The sequence below is a fragment of the Erithacus rubecula genome (genome assembly GCF_903797595.1).
Source record: "Erithacus rubecula genome assembly, chromosome: W".
Classification (NCBI taxonomy): domain Eukaryota; kingdom Metazoa; phylum Chordata; class Aves; order Passeriformes; family Muscicapidae; genus Erithacus; species Erithacus rubecula.
The window spans coordinates 2,555,006-2,571,774 of NC_136690.1; the positions used below are offsets into that span (position 1 = coordinate 2,555,006).

Below are 16,769 nucleotides of genomic sequence, written 5' to 3' on the forward strand. Positions count from 1 at the left end.
CGCGCCCCCCCTTCTTTGTTCGTTCCTTTTAAGTTGTTCAGTTTCCGGGGTTCCATGCCCCTCCTCTAGCAGTTCTACGCATGCTCCTCGGGTTTCATGCCTCTTCTCTAGTAGTTCTGTGCACGCTCCTCCAGTTGCTAGGCGGTCTTCTTCTGCCTTCTGGTGGTCGAGGGATGAAGGTGAGTAGTCTTCCTCATCCTTGTCTTACTGACTCTTACTAGCACTTAAAGCGATATGTGATTAACGCAAGCAAAGTGAAAATAAATAACAGCATCTTGGCAAGCAAAGCAAAACAATTAGAGACATCTTGGCTCACTCTCAAGGTCTTTCAGACAAGCAAAGCAAAATAATTAACAGCATCCTTGCAAGTAAAGCAAAACAGCAAAACGATATCCCAGCCTCCAAGTCCTTGCAAAATCCTCTCAGGGTCTATCAGGCGAACAAAAGGTTCCTTATTCATTGCACAGAGTACATGAACCAGTGTAAACCCCTTTCAACCAGTTGTTTGGGGACTTACAAGGACCAGAACTGCAACAGGACAGTGACCACTGCTTTCGGCAAGACTGCAACCATTATTTCGATGGAACTGTGACCACCACTTTATAGGACTGCGACCATCACTCTGACCAACAGGGTGCCAGGTTATACTCAGCACGTGTGTTTTAAAACCAGTTTTTCTGTATCATTTTATTTATTGTAATCTCTTGTTGAGGGTTAGGGTTTGTTCTCTTACTGTTCCAGTTTGAAGAATTTTTCCCATTAGTATGCTAAAGGAGCCTGCCGGGTTACACCCAGGTTTTTTTTCAGGACTCTAGACAAAGGGGTAGGTTGGGGCTGGCTTCCGGGGGCTGCTCTCTTGCTGGCTAGGACTGAGGGAGATGGACTGCCCCATCTCTAGCCCACGTGGTCGGAACGCCGGGAAGCAAGGTTCTCTGCGGTTGGACTGCCCTTCATCTACTCCGCATCCAGCCTACTACCTCTAAGACCACAGGCGACCACCAAAAAACCCACACGGTGAGTGGAGAGCCCTTCCTCCACCTTTTCTCCTACGTTGGACACAGCCGCTTTCCCTTGCCTCCCGTCTGCCACCTCCCTATCAGCGTGGACCAGACCCTACCTTCCACCACCGGAAGTGAGCGCAGGCAGAGTGTGTCTGTGTCTGGGAGAAGGACTTAAACTAAGTTGTTTGTTCTGTTTGGTTCTAAATTTTCATAGCTGCTGTTGCTTCTGTTTGTCTGGTTAGATATATTAATAAAGAGCTGTTATTCCTACCCCCTTATCTCTGCCTGAGAGTTCCTGATTCAAAAATTATAATACTCTGGAGGGAGGGGTCTTACATTCTCTATTTCAAAGAGGTGCATCTGCCTTTATTGGCAGACACCTGTCCTTCAAACCAGGACATCTCTAGTAAATTTTAACTTTGACCTGTAATCTCTTTTGAGACAGTTGAGTGAGGTTCATTTGTCCTGCTGGTTTACTTTTAAACCAGCACAAATACTACATTTGCTGATGTAACTAAATTGGAAGGAGCTGTTGACTTCCTCGAAGGCCAAGCTTTGATAGTGGCAGGGCTACAGAGATGACTTCTGTAAGAAGATGCCAGAACCTTCCTCCATGTCTGGCAGAGCCAATCCCTGGCAGCTCCAAAGATGGACCTGTTGCTGACCAAGGATGGACCAATTAGAAATGGTGCTAACACCTCTGTGATAACATATTTAGGAAGAAGATAAAACTTATTTCCAGTTTTAATTGTTTCTAGATAAGAGTGTATTGAGAATATCTGAGAAGAACAACTCTGCAGACACCAAAGTCAGTGGAGAAAGAAGGGGAGAAGGTGCTCCAGATGCTAGACCCTAGATTCCCCTGGAGCCTGTGGCAATGACCATGGTGAAGCAGCTGTCCCTCTGCTGCCCATGGAGGTCCATGGGGGATGCAGAGATCCACCTGCAGCCCATGGAGGAGACCCATGATGGAGCAGCCTGTCCTTGAAGGACTGCAATCTGTGGAAGAGTGACTCATGATGCAGCAGTTTGAGGAGAACTGTTGTTTGTGAGACAGATTCACGTTGGAGAAGTTTGTGAACTGTCTCCCATGGAATGGACCCCGCCTTAGAGCAGGGTAGGGGCTCCTCTCCCTGAGCAGGAGGAACGTGTGGTGAACTGACTGTAACCCCCATTTCTTGTCTCCCTGCACCACTGGGTGAGGAGGTAGAGCTTGGAAGGAGGGAGGGGTGGGAGGAAGGTGTTTTTAAGATGTCACTTTACTTCTCATTATCCTACTCTGATTCAGTTAGTAATAAATTCAACTAATATCACTAATTCTAGACTGTTTCGCCCATGATGGCATTTGGTGAATGATGTCTTCCAGTCCTTGACTCATGAATGTGTCATTATATTCTTTGTCTCCTGCCCAGCTGTGGAGGGGAGTGATAGAGTGGTTTTGGTGGTTGCCTGGCATCGACCCAGGGTCAACCCACTACAATTCTTAAATTTAAGGTGCTGTTAAATCCTGTTTAAGGACTGTTAAATGCTGTTGCACACACACACACCACACACCCCCACGCATTTTCCAGTACCACATAGACAGTTTTGGGTGTATTTTGTTTTGGATTGACTTATTCTGGATTTTTGTTTGCTTTTCCTCTATGTGCCTTAGCCATCTAGTAAGTGGTAGAGTGAACCTTGCCAAAAAACTTTGTTGTGCTATTGCTTTTATATTAAATCTATTTCTACTGATACCTTTGCGGGTGATTCTTTAGGTGATCTTAAAACACTCATTTGTGACAATTTGGCATAGTTGGCAGAATGACAACCAATATCACTGACTGTGTACAAAAGCATTGAATGTGTCCAGGTCATAAGTTCTCGGTCAAATGGACTTGGGATAAAATGTTGCAGAAATTTAAGTGTATACCTTCTCAATCTGGGAAAGGTTGTGTTAAAAAATATTGGAAAGATAAGATCATAGAGCATCTTGAGAAATGTTTAACAAAATAGAGACTAAAAGCTGGAAAAAGACAAGTAATTATCTGTGCTCTGTTAGGTGCTTGTCTATGTTATGCACAAGAAGGTAAAGAATCTCTGCCTTCACAAAAATGCAGCTGTGGAATGATCAGTGATTCATTCCAAAAAGGATGTGCTAAAAGCATCATTGGTTTTTGAAAAATGAATTAAAGAGAAAAATGAAATCCACAAAGATTCCCTCACAGAGGAAACTGAAATTTAAAACACTCAGTTGACCACAGCAGAAAAACATGAAAAATGTCTGCAAGAAAAAGTAGATCTGTTAATAAGCAAATCATCCTTCTTGTGAACAGCTAGTCAAATTCATAAATTAATCCATTATGAGGATTCTAAAACTTGAGATGGGGATGTTTGGGATAATAGTGGTGAGAATTTTAGTGCCACCTCTTACCCTCTCCCTGACTCTTTCCCTTTCTGGCTATTAAGTCTGAAGTTACTAATGAGGATGAGATGGAAATTTGGATGGCAGTGCATACAATTCCTTGGTCATCTGCAGAATTGGCTAAATTGCAGAAGTATTCCAGGCATTTGGAAGAATCCAAAATGTAATATGTGTGGTGAGTCTCTCTGACTGGGGAAGATTGGTTTTTATGGAGTGAGGAAGAAACAGATGTTTATTGGCGTCCTGACGTGGTTTTAACCACTACTTCCAGAGAACATGATTATTCTTTAACTGCACAGGGGGTGCATTGGGCAGAAGGAATAGATCTGCAGAATAGGGGAGATCCACTGGTTATTGAAACTACAGTATTATCTGATCTCGTGGCTTCTGTGTAGGATGAAATATGGGAGGTTAGTGTTCAAAATGCCACAGCTCCTAAGCATTCTACGGCAAAAAATTCCTGTCTGGCTTTTGGAGGAGAAAGAATCACCTAAGGTTGAAGTGGTTGTGAGGGCCACCCAAACAAATCTTTTAGGATTTGATATACTTTGTGGGTGCACCTGGAAACTCCCATATGGAACTTTATAGAGTTGTGCAGTGAGAGGTACTGGTTTGCTAAGGGTACAAATAGAATCTAAAACAATGTGGGACTATTCAGGCTCTGAAAAGTTCATCAGTCTATTAGAGACATCAATAGCCCTGCCTTCTAAAATGTTTAATGTAAAACAATACCCTCTGCCAACAGCACCACTTAGTGGGACTGATGGAGTGGTGGCAGATTCATTAGAAAGAGGCATCATTAAAAGGATTCATTTACCTTATACTTCACCGATGTGTCCAGTAAAGAAGCCTGGTTGTTTTACAGTTGATTACTGGTGTTTAAATGCTAACACAGATGCACTAACAGCTGCAGTACCCTGTGGATGATACAGATACCCTTTCAGGATCTCCCTGGAAAATCATCCCTTAGATAAGAAATTGCTTCCTTAGAATGACTCATGCTAGAGAAATGTTCACCCCCCCTATAGACCCCCCACATTATCTTCTAGTGCTCTAATTGGTCCTTTTTTCCTTTTAGTAATTGGTTACTTTTTCCTAAAACCTTAAAGTAGTTGGATAGTTTTCAACCTGTAATATTATTGGTCCATCTCCTAAGGCACCCAAACCCTACAAAAATCCCTTTGATACTCTTGGTACTTGGACTGCTGCCGGATCCCCTCGTAGAAATAAAGTTGTCTGCGGAACCTCTGTGCAGCTTTCCCAGATCTCTTTCTCTTCACTGTCTAAGAAGGTCCTGCAAGCAAAATGAAATCACAAAAGAGCTGACAGCCTAAGCTTTAGGCTTGCTTGCATCTGAGGACCTTGTGGGTGAAGTCTGCCAGAGACAACCAGGAAAATCTGTTCCATTCAGAATGTTCTATCCAGGCTTGTTGTGGCAGCCTGGGGCAAAACCCCAATTACAGTACCCAATATTGCAAAGTTACCAGCTACACTACAAGCAGCTGTACACCCATGGGTGGCAACCTGAGATGTGAAAGATATGTCTTTAATGATTCCATGCCGGAAACAGGACAAGGCTCAATTGGCACTTACCTATAAGGGAGGTAATCTTTAACAGGCTCCCTCAGGGGTATAAACATTATACTGCAATTGTTCATGCTCCTCTTCCTAAATTGTTGTAGATAATCTCACTCCTCCAGATGTGAAATTGCACCAATATATAGATGATATTCCAATTGGATGGGATTCCTGTGAAAAGATGGGGGAAGCAGCAGTGGCCATATAGGAAGCATTACATGAAGCAGAAATCAAAATTCCACCTGAAAAATGTCAAGGACCAATTAAAGAAGTAAATTTTTTGGGTACTTGGTGGATATCAGGCAGCAGAGTAGTCCCTCGAGACACTTTAAAGGAAATAGAACAAATACAGGTGCCCCAATAAAAGAAAGAATTAGAACAGTTAATGGGAACTTTAGGATACTGGAGAAAACATGTACCTGTATTTTCTGTTATTGCTCACCTGCTGTACTCACTTTTACAAAAGGGAAAACAGTGGGAGTAGAACATAGAACATGAGGAGGCAGTCAAAACCTTAATACTGGAATTAAAAACATATTAATCACTGTCACCAGTGCACCCCCGTGATCCCATTATAGCAGAATGGGATTTTGCAGAGCATGGTGCCTACTGTAACCTGTTTCAAACTGGCCATGACAGACCAAAGACACCTTCAGTATTTAGTTCAACTGCATTTAAAGAGACAGAACAGAGATATTCTGAATGGGAGAAGGGACTTATCCTTAGTTCAAGCAGTGAAACAAGCCAAGAAGATACATCAGGAACAGTCTGTACAAACCAAAGGACCATTTAATTTGCTAGATTATATTTTAAAGGGGTCTGCTCCCCCAGAAGAATTTGCACAAAAAATCCACAGTCAGGAAATTGAATGCCTACTAAAGTTTCTAAGTTACAACTGACTATAAATGCAGATCAATTAACATTACAAAAAACTTTTAAACCCTCACCAATTTTAGATGCACCTCCCCTTACTGAGGGGAAGCCAACAGAAAATATTTGGTTCATATTGCATATGTCAGTGGAGTTATCTGGAAGGAAAGAGGACTGCCGACTTATCAAGGTAATGGGATGGAATATACTGAAAAATCCATGTGCTTCTTCAGAGTGTTTGGGAGTCTAGAGAAGCAACTTTTATGCATTACAAATCTTATAAAAACAGGAAAACGTCTCCTGAATTAGAGAATCATTTTGCTTATGAAATAGTAAGAGGGGCTGCAGAAAAGGACATCCTAACAGCAGTGCTACAGAATGAAATTGGTTTGTCGGGGTTTACTCCAAGGTATGATCACAAAGACCATCAGTGCCTTAAGGCTGAAATCAAGGAAAGTGAATGGACTATTACACCAGAGACACAGATTGTAGTCCCCATGAAAGCACCCACAGGGGAACAGAGAACCTTTTGAAACATCTGAAGAAGGTAATAATAGAAAGGGAAATGGCTGATATTGTACAGTCTATAGCAAGCAAATGTGAAATCTGCTACAGAAACAACCCTGACATGAGCAAAAGAGTTGTGTTAGAAATAACAAGGCTGGGGATTTTCCTGGAGATTATTGGCAAATGGATTCTGCTGAGTTACCACACAAAGACAAAGGTATGTATTGGTGTTGGCTTACACCTTTAGCAGATGGTCTGAAGCTTATCCCTGTCACACTAACAAAGCAGAAGAAGTGGTGAAAGTTTTGCTTAGTCCTATAATTCCAAAGTTTGGGGTTTCTTTGGGGTTGGTCCTCCAGTGATCATTGAAGTTAGTCAAATGTTGGGAGTTGTTTGGGATCTGTAAATTTCCTGAATACTCCAGAGAAGTGGTGAGGCTGAACATGTGAATGGAACCCTCAAAACAATTTGGTACATTTTGTCAAGAAACATCCATGACATAGGTCTTGTGATTTAACCCCAGTGCAATGACTGGGTATATGGGGTACACTAAAGCACTGCACATTGTTAAAACAAAAGCTGTGGCTTTACTGCTGGTAGGGTCATAAGTGAAGTTAACTAGATGCCACCAATATTGAAATTTTCTTTCAAATTTGTTTGCATTATCCCAGATTGCCTTTTAAATTTCAGCAGGCAATGTACCTTCATGGCTTTCCCTTATAATTGCTGCAATATTGTTACGAATGGAGTAAGAGCTTAGACAAGTGTCTTAGGTTGCAATGCAAGATGCAACCAGAAGTATGTATTCTACCACCATCTATTGAAACCAGGTTGAGCAGTATTCCTTATCTCTTCCATGACCCACACCTCATAACTCCGGGGGGGGGGGGATATCCTTTTGCCTTCAGTTTTAGCTTTTATACTTTTTAGATACTCTACTACTTAAAGTGTAACTCTGAAACTTCATATTAAGTGTTAGTAAGGTCTCTTCACAGGGTAGTTAAACAAAACAATCCCTTCCTAGCTAGAGACTCAAGGACAACCCGTTACTCAAAAAGCATAAACAACGGCTAAGGGAAAGGGGCAAGTTAGGGGACTGAGACTTCATAACCTAAGGCTGTGGTTGAACAATTTACTCCAATATGTAGATGAACCAAAACTTATAGAAATGTAAAAACTTGTGTCTGGGATCCATCTTGGATTTGACTAGGGGGTAGCCTGGGCCCAACTCTTGCACTGCCAAAGGTGCATCCTTTCAACAAAGACCTATTTTATTCCCTTTGGTCTGTCTAGTCTCTGTTCCAGGTCAGCCTTTCCAGACATCACTCTGTTAATGGGCCAGCTGTTAAAACCAGGTGGGACAGTTTTCTGTATCTCTTCCTCTGTCCAGGGAGATATCTTCTGTTAATGGGCCATGAAGTCTCACTGCATGACTGATAAAATTATGTCATTCCATTGTGAGATGCTCCACCCAGAGGGAGGAACCAAACATTTCCTACTTAGATAAAATCTGAGATTTGAAACATCAGAGAAGCCTTTTTCCACTGGGTTCCCAGAGGAAGACCAGGCCCATCTTCATCACCACTGGACCTTAAGAGAAAATCTACACCCTTCTCCAGGATCATTGCTTCAACAGAACTGCATTTGTCACTCAAGGAAGACAGTAGCCACCATTTAATCGGACTGCAACTAACACCCTGACCAACAGGGTATCAGGTTGTATTCTCTGTCATTGTTTTGTTTATTTACATTATTATATTTTTATTTTAATTTTCCTAGCAAAAATTGTTATTCCTGATCCCATATTTTTGCCTGGGAGCTCCTTAATTTCAAAATTACAATAATTTGGTGGGAGGGGTGTGGATGATACAGCTACCTATGAAGGGGCCCCCTGGGACCTCATCCCCTGAGATAAGAAACCCTTTTTTAGAATGACTCATGTTAGAGAAATGTTTGCCCCCCTACAGAAACCCCTGCTATATTTTAGAATTTCTATTGGTCTTCACTAAATGATTGGTCCTTTTTCACCTAGAATCTTAAAGTAATTGGATAGTTTTCAACTTATAATTTTACTGGTAAGATTTCAATCCTCCTAAAGAAATAAAGCTATCTTCAGAACCTCTGCTGTGATCCCAAGATCTCATTCCTAGCTAGCTAAATGTCTGCAAGTGAAGATGAACTTCACAAAAGAGCTGTCCGCCTAATCATTAGTCATTATTTGCACTAAAGGCCTTGTAGCTGAATCCTGCCTTGAGGTACCCAGGAGTTATTTGGGTTCCATGGCAGCCAGAAGCCAGAACCATCCAAGCTCCGGCAGCTCCAGGGGGGGTTTTACATTTTCCATTTCAAGAGAGGATCCTGCATTCTTTAGCAGACCCTTGTCTTTCAAACCCAGACAAGTCCTGCCTTTGAGTCAGATTTGTGGCACTAACTCTGTTTGAGGCAGCCTGCACCCCAAATGGTTCTCTCTCATAAGTTCTTAAGAATGGACTATTAAGTAGATTACAAATTGAATTATTTATTGAATAGACACAAGAATAGCAGACAGAAGAATAAACAGACTTACTACACAGGATAAAGTAAAAAACGACTAGCAGATAGAGTGCACAATAAAAGGTACCGATATTACAGCTAGCAAAGAAATAGTATAGATTAGGAGTAAATGTGATTTACCAACTAATTGATGATGAAGTACACATAAAGTAATTTCCCACAATTTCTGGAAAAGTAACCACAAAATTTGCAGCCAAACTTCAGGGAGAAATCCTACACATTTCCAGGATGTGTGTAGAAGACTTCTGCTTCAGTGAAAGTTTGTAAGTTTTTACAGTTTTTATAGTTTGTAAAGTGAAGTATCTGTCAGTCAGAAATTCCAGCATCTTATCTCCCAAAATCCTGCTCTCAAGGCAAGATGTTTATTGTCTCTTGTGGCAGAGATAACTCCATACCAGACAGGCCTGGGTTATCTCATCAATTATGTGAGGGGGGAGAATGTCTGGAGCTATTGCAGCTGATGCCTTCAGGAGCTGGAACAGAGACCACACAGAGTTAAGGGGAATAAAATGGGTATTTATTGAGAGGCCTTCAAAGGCCACACCCTGGCAGTACCAGTGCCACAGTGTGGCCCCCGCCTAGATAGCCCCAAGATGGAAGCAAAAGAGGGCTTGGTCACATGATCTCACATCTTTATAGACTTTAGTCCATTTGCATACAGGAGTCAGCCATCCAATTAATAGTCGCAAATTCTCAAGTTTCACCCTCCTTGCCTGCTTGCTGGCCAGCCCTCCTCTTTTCTCCTTGTCTATGCTTAGGGCCTGGAGTTTGAAGAAACTATCCTTGAGTCAATAGCTGAAATCGGACTATTTTGTCTTCATCACCTTAAGCACAATGGAACAGCATATCCAAGCAGAACAGAAAACTCAGAAATTAATGCATCAATCCCCCCCTTTAGAGGCACAACAAGGCCTCTACCTTGCCAAGTCTCTATTCTAAATTTTACCAACAACAAGTACTTAATGACTGATAAGTGTCTAATAGTAATAAATATCTAACATTAGATAAGTATCTAATAGTAAATACATACTAATAAACATAAACCTAATAACAATAAACATCAAATAAGAATAACATCTTGCACAATCAAATGGTATATAAAGAAGAGTAGTAATTAAATACAGAAGAGGAATCGCTTGAAATGTATTTTCATTTATATCAGTCTTTGTTGTTACAATTGTTCAAGAGCAGAGGCTTTGTTATTTCTGGAATAGTGAATCCAAGGTCCTCTGCCAGGAATTTTTACTGCAGTGAAGGTTGTCAGCAGGACTTTAAATGGTCCTTTCCACTTGGCTTGCAGAGGATCACTGTCCCACCACTTCACATAGACCCAGTCTCCAGGCTGGAACGGATGTGCAGGTCTGTCCAGTCCTATGGGTCTAGATAGCACGATGTAACTCTGGAGCTTCTGTAAAGTGGAACCTAAAGCCATTAAATAACGCTGCAAATCACATTTCCCCTTCAAATGAATTTCACCTGGAATATGTGGACTTTGATATGGTCTGCCATACAGTTTTTGTAGGGACTGATGTTACCCCTCTGCCTTGGTTGGATGCAAATTCTCAGTAAAGCTATAGGTAGGGCCTGAACCCATGTCATGGACGTCTCCTGACAAATTTTACTAATTTGTCTTTTGAGAGTCTCATTCATACATTCAACTTTACCACTCGCTTGGGTTCTATAAGGTGTGTGCAGATCCCAAGTAATTCCCAAAATCTGGCAAACATCTTTAACCACTGTAGGAACAAAGTGTGGTCCCCTATCTGATGATATTCCCAAGGGAACCCCGAATCTTGGAATTATGTGGTTGAGCAAAACTTTCACCACCTCCTTGGCTGTGTTAGTGCAACAGGGGTAAGCTTCTTGCCATCCACTGAAGGTGTCAACTAATATAATTATGTACCGGTATTCCTCTTTGGGTGGTAACTGCACAAAATCTATTTGCCAGTAATCCCCAGGAAGATCTTCTGCCTTTGTTGCTCCTAACACAACTCTCTTTCTTGTGTCGGGGTTGTTTTCACAGCAAATTTTGCATTCACTTTCTACTGATGGTATAATATCAATCATTCTTTTTTCTATTACTACCTTTCCTGGTTGTTTCAAAAGATTTTCAACCTAGAAATGTGTGGTTTCGATTTCTCTTTGAAATAATTCCCAAAGGATCAGGGTGGGACTACCACCTGGTTTGTCGGTGTAACAGCCCACCCACCTTCTGTGATTTTAGCTTGAAGAAATTTTATTAGTTTGTGGTCTGCCTGGTCATATTTTGGGGCGTACCCCGACAAATCAATCTCTTTTTGCGGAATTACTGCAACAATACCTTTTTCTGCAATCCTTCTTGCTGTTTTATTAGCAAAAAAAATTCCCAATTCTGGAACAGTTTTCCCCTTTTGGTGACATCTACAATGCATGGTAGCAACTTTTGTGGGTCTTTTAATGCTCTCTAAGAGGGCAAGTATTTGCTCAGCATGCTTGATTTAATTACCTTGAGAATTCAAGATTCCTCTCTCCTTTCAGATGGCTCCATGGGCATGGACAACACTAAATGCATATTTAGAGTCAGTCCATATATTTACCTTTTTCCCGTCACTTAGGTCTAGAGCTCTTGTTAGTGCAATCAGTTCAGCTTTCTGTGATGACACGTCTGCTGGCAGGGACTTTGCCTTGATCACCTTGTCTTGTATGCTCACTGCATAGCCCGTCATCCTTTTACCATTTTTCATGAAGCTGCTTCCGTCAGTAAAAAGCTCCCAATCTGGATTCTCCATGGGCACATCTTTCAGATCCAGTCGGCTGGAATAGACCTCTTCAATTATCTGCAAGCAGTCATGTTCTGGCTCATTGTCAATTAAAATGGAGGACAGAAACATGGCAGGGTTAACAACAGAAGTTGTTTTTAGGGTAACATCATCTTGCTCTAACATCAGTGATTGGTATTTCAGCATCCAGTTGCCGGACAGCCAATGTCCCCCCTTTCACTCAAAGACAGCTGCTATGGCATGGGGTACATAGACTACAATGTGTCGCCCAAGGGTAAGTTTTCAGGCCTCCTGGATCAAGATGACAGTGGCTGCCACGGTCTTTAGGCACCCCAGCTAACCTTGGGCAACATTATCCAGCTGTTTAGAAAAGTAGGCCACAGCACTCCTCTGGCTCCTGAGATGCTGTGCTAGCACCCCCAAAGCCATATTCTGTCTCTCATATGTAAAAAGCTCAAAAGGTTTAGTTAGGTGTGGCAACCCCAGTGCTGGAGTTGACATCAGTGAGCGTTTCAGCTGTTTAAAAGCTGCTCTAGTGTGTTCAGTCCCTGCAATAATTCCTCTCACAGCTGTTTTTAATGCCCCATATAGGGGTTTTACTAGAAATCCATAATTTGCTATCCACAAATGACACCAACCTACCACTCCCAGAAAAGCTTGCATCTCTCTTACTGTATGAGGCTCCGGGAGTTGACAGATAGCTTCTTTCTGTTCTTTGCTGTGTTGTCTGTGTCCATGGAAGATCTCGAGTCCCAAATAGACTACTGTTTCTTTAGCAATCTGTACTTTGTCTTTGGAGACTCTGTACCGACTAAGTCCCAAGAAGTTTAATAAACTTAGAGTGAACCATATGCAGCCATCTCTGGTCCTGTCTGCAATCAAGATGTCATTCACATATTGAACAATAACTTTCTCTGGCTCCTGTTTTTCCCAGTCTTCCAATTCCTTTGCTAGCTGGTTTCCAAATATGGTTGGGCTGTTCTTGAAACCTTGGAGTAAAACTGTTCAGGTAGGTTGACATTTCCTCCCTGTCTCAGGATTTTCCCACTCAAACACAAAAAGGTCTTGACTATTTTTGTGTATAGGAATGCAGAAAAAGGCATCTTTCAGATCTATAACAGTAAACCACCCTAATTCATTGGTCAGTGTGGTCAAAAGGGTGTAGGAATTGGCTACTACTGGGTGTATATCCTCTGTAATTTTGTTAATTGCTCTCAAGTCTTGTAATAATCAGCAACTCTTACCGGCTGCTTTCTTAACAGCTAAAATAAGGATATTGAATTTGGACTCACATTGCACTAACAAACCATGTTGTAGGAATTTTTCAGTTATAGGTACCAATCCCTTACGACTTTCTAATTTTAAGGGGTATTGTTTCTGCCTTACCAGTGTGGCTCCTGATTTGAGTGCAATACTCACTGGTTCTGCTCGTTTGGATCTTCCTGGGATATCACTGGCCCACACTATTGGATTTACCACATTTTCCACTTCAGCGGGGATTTCACTGCATTTTTTCTGTATAAAAAGTGCAGCAACTTGGACAAATTTAGATTCAGGAATTATAACTTGTACAACCTTTCCTTTCCTGTATTTAATCTCTGCTTCCAATTGTTCACGCAAGTGCCTCCCCAGAAATGGTTTTGGGGAGTTAGGCATGTAAAGGAATTGGTGGGTAACCCAATTCTTCCCCAATTTGAATTTTAAAGGTTGGAAAAAAGGCCATATTTCAGTTACCCTAGTTGCCCGAACAACATGTACAGTGTGGTGACTCGGTTTCCCTTCTAAGTTATTTAACACAGAATATGCTGCTCCTGTATCTACCAAAAACTCGATGTCATCTTTCCCCAGCTTAGTCGTAACCAAGGGCTCTGCTGGGGGAGGAGCCCTCGGTCACCATCACTCAGAGCCTGAGCCACTTGGAGTTTGTGCTACTGGGAGTTGGGAAAACGCGGATTTTTCTTTTAACACTGGACAGTCCTTTTAACAATGTCCCCACTTTTTACTGTATGCACACTGGTCCTTCTCTGTAGGGGAAGCTTTGCTGGATGACTTTTCCTGAGTTGCCTTCTTACTAGATTGAGCTTTAACACTTTCAGTTGGACCCCTATCTCGAAACACCTTCCAGGCAACCTCTAGCAGTTTCTCCATGTCTTGGATTCCTTCTATCTTTTGCAGCTTCCTTCTTATATCATTTGAAGCCTGACCCATAAACAACAAAACCAGATGTGCTTTACCATCAGCTGATTCAGGGTCTAGATCAGTATACTTGATAGCAGTTTCTCTTAACCTGTTTAAGAAATCAGTGGGTGATTCATCATAATTTTGTCTTACTTCATAAAGCTTTGACCAATTTATAGCTTTAGGTACACTGTGTTTTAATCCATATACCACAAGAGTTTGATATCACTTTAGCCTCACCATGTGTTCTGGTATATTTGGATCTCACTCAGCATTTTCAAGGGGGAATATCTGAGTGACAGTACCTTGAAGTAGTCCACTGGCTCTGTTCCCCTCCACTGATGTTGTGATGGCTTTATTGACAATTTGTCTCTCAGTGGGATCAAGTAATGTATCTAACATAGAGTTCAAATCTGCCCAGTCAGGGTTCTGTGAGTTAATAGCCCATTCTACTAATTTTGCCACTTTATCTGGGTCCTCTTTATATTTCCCCATGGTAGTTTTCCACTGTGCTAACTCTATAAGGGAGTATGGGACTTTCACATATATCAGCCCCTGATTGCCAACTGCTTGCCCTAAGGGGGCTTGCAAAATTGGTTCTCTTTATTTCTCCCCTTTTGATCTAGTACGGTGGGCAATTGGGCTACATTCTCTGAGGGCTTTTCTTGCTATCCTTCCCCTCCTTTGCTTGTTTAAGGCAGCAATAATTTCGTACATTTCATCATCCTCTTCCTCCTCAGAGCCATTTGAATAAGAGCTGTCTGAGTCTGTTGTGGCCAACAGTCTACCTCGGCTAGTCCCCATCCTAGAAAGCACCATGCAAGACCTATTGTGACATCGTTCCCGGGCAGTGTATCTGCCATCTTTGATGGTGTCACCTCCTATGGCAGCTCCCTGGCCTTCGGGGTTGCCATGGTATCTCACAGGCCTGAGAATGGAGGAGGCGCTACTTCCCCTATGGGCGGTTCCCTCTCCACCTTCTCGGTAAAAGCCTCTGTCCCCCGGCCCCTCCTCTCAGGGCAGTGCCAAGAGCTGCACACACTGGCTATCTCCTCCCCACTGTCCTTGAGTCAATAGCTGAAATCAGACTATTTTGTCTTCATCACCCTAAGCACAACGGAACAGCATATCCAAGCAGAACAGAAAACGCAGAACTTAAGGCATCATACCAGCTAATGGACAGAACAGATAAGGTCTTCTGTGGTGGAGCGAAGTCCTGCTGCATGTGGTAAATTGTATCCACAGTTGAGTCTGGATGCAATTGAGAGCATTAGAAGTATTGGTTTGGGCCACATGGAGTTCATTCAGTGTCAGCTGGTGATCCTTCTCATCAGTTGCCCCACTGAGGTAATGTGTCTGATAAGAGCCATTGATTAGTTCCTAATGCTGATAAGAAAGATTGCAATGGATGTTTCAGTTGTTATAATTTGTTACTGAATTTATTTTGTCTGCTAGAACTTTGGCATCTGTGCTATTTATTACCCCTAATCCTGTCCTTAGGATACTAGTCACTTCTCCCCTTCATCATTTTGGAGAGGTGTCTATCCATGCAACCATCCTGCATAGGATGTAGACAGGAGTGGTGAGCAGGCAGGTTTGATTGCAGAGATATTGATCTGCATTGATAATTCCACTCATTTGAGGGACCATGAAGGATTAAGTAGCACTTGTTGCTGGTGTGCGTATTTGATGGTATAGGGTCCAATTTTTGAAATTTGTGCACATAAGGTTTCACCAGTGTTATCAGGAGCCTGGGAGGTAGTGGAGGGCACTGTGCGGTTTAAGTTAGTTTTTGTTGTGCCAATATACATTAGCTCAGTTAAAATTGTTGATACACTATACTTCCACGTGCATACTACTTCCATTTCCATATTTTGTTTCAATGCTCATTGAGCAGCTACTAGCCTTATAGCAACTGGTCTGGTTTTCAAAGGAGGTATATTGGAAACTAAGTAAATTTCCCCTTCATTGGTTGGAGGTTGTGTTTCACATATTATAGTTATATTTCCCTCTGATATGATATTAGGTGCAGCTCCTAGATTTATACAATTATAGCTTGATTCATTAGCAATTGTCATTGAAATGGGGTCAGTTAATAAGTATAGTCTCAATGGGTGGCTCCATTCTGAGGGGAACAAAGAGCCCCATATGTCAACCCCTGTTGCCTCCCTGGGACCCAGGCATGGGATATTAGCAAGAGACTCCCTGGGCTAATTCAGCCCTTTGATTATTACCCACTGCTGATACTCCAGGTTGGCAGTGATGAGATTAAAAAGAGGAGTGTCAAGGCAATTAAAAGGGACTTTAGGGCACTGCGTCTAGTGGTTGATAGGGCAGGAGCACAGGTAGTGTTCTGTTGAGTGCCTTTGGTGGCAGAGAGAAACGGTAAAAGGAATAGGAGAGCCCACATTATCAACAAGTGGCTCAAGGGTTGGTGTCATCAGCAGAATTTTGGGTTCTTTGATCATGGGGCAACTTTTACAGCACCTCGCCCACTGGAACTGGATGGCTCCATCTCTCTGTTAAGGGCAGAAGGATTTTAGCTAATGAACTGGCAGAACTCAATGAGAGAGCTTTAAACTAGGTTTGAAGGGGGAAGAGGATACAGTTGGGCTGTCTGGAAGCAGGCTCAAGGGTGGTAAGCCTGAGTTAGGGGTGAAATCAGTAGCCCAGCTGAGGTGCATGTATACTAATGAACACAGCATGGGTAACAAATAAGGGAAGCTGGAAGCCATGGTGCAACAGCAGAGCTGTGATGTAGTTGCCATGACAGAAACATGGTGGGAGGACTCACATAGCTGGAGCACTGCACTGGATGGCTACAAGCTCTTCAGAAGAGACTGGAAATGGTGAAAAGGTGGAGGGGTATGGAGGGAGCAGCGCCCCTCACAAGGCCTCCCTGGAGAGCTATTGCCTAGA

At 42.4% G+C, this 16,769-nt stretch overlaps 1 long non-coding RNA gene across 1 annotated transcript in view; it reads right to left on the reverse strand.

Annotated features, from left to right (window-relative positions):
* LOC306814068 overlaps positions 1 to 9,598 on the reverse strand; it is a 1,017,233-nt gene extending 1,007,635 nt beyond the window's left edge. Inside the window, exon 1 of the long non-coding RNA XR_013777084.1 lies at positions 9,555 to 9,598. This is a non-coding gene — a long non-coding RNA (uncharacterized lncRNA). The remainder of the gene's footprint in view (positions 1 to 9,554) is intronic.
* Positions 9,599 to 16,769: the final 7,171 nt, after the last annotated feature.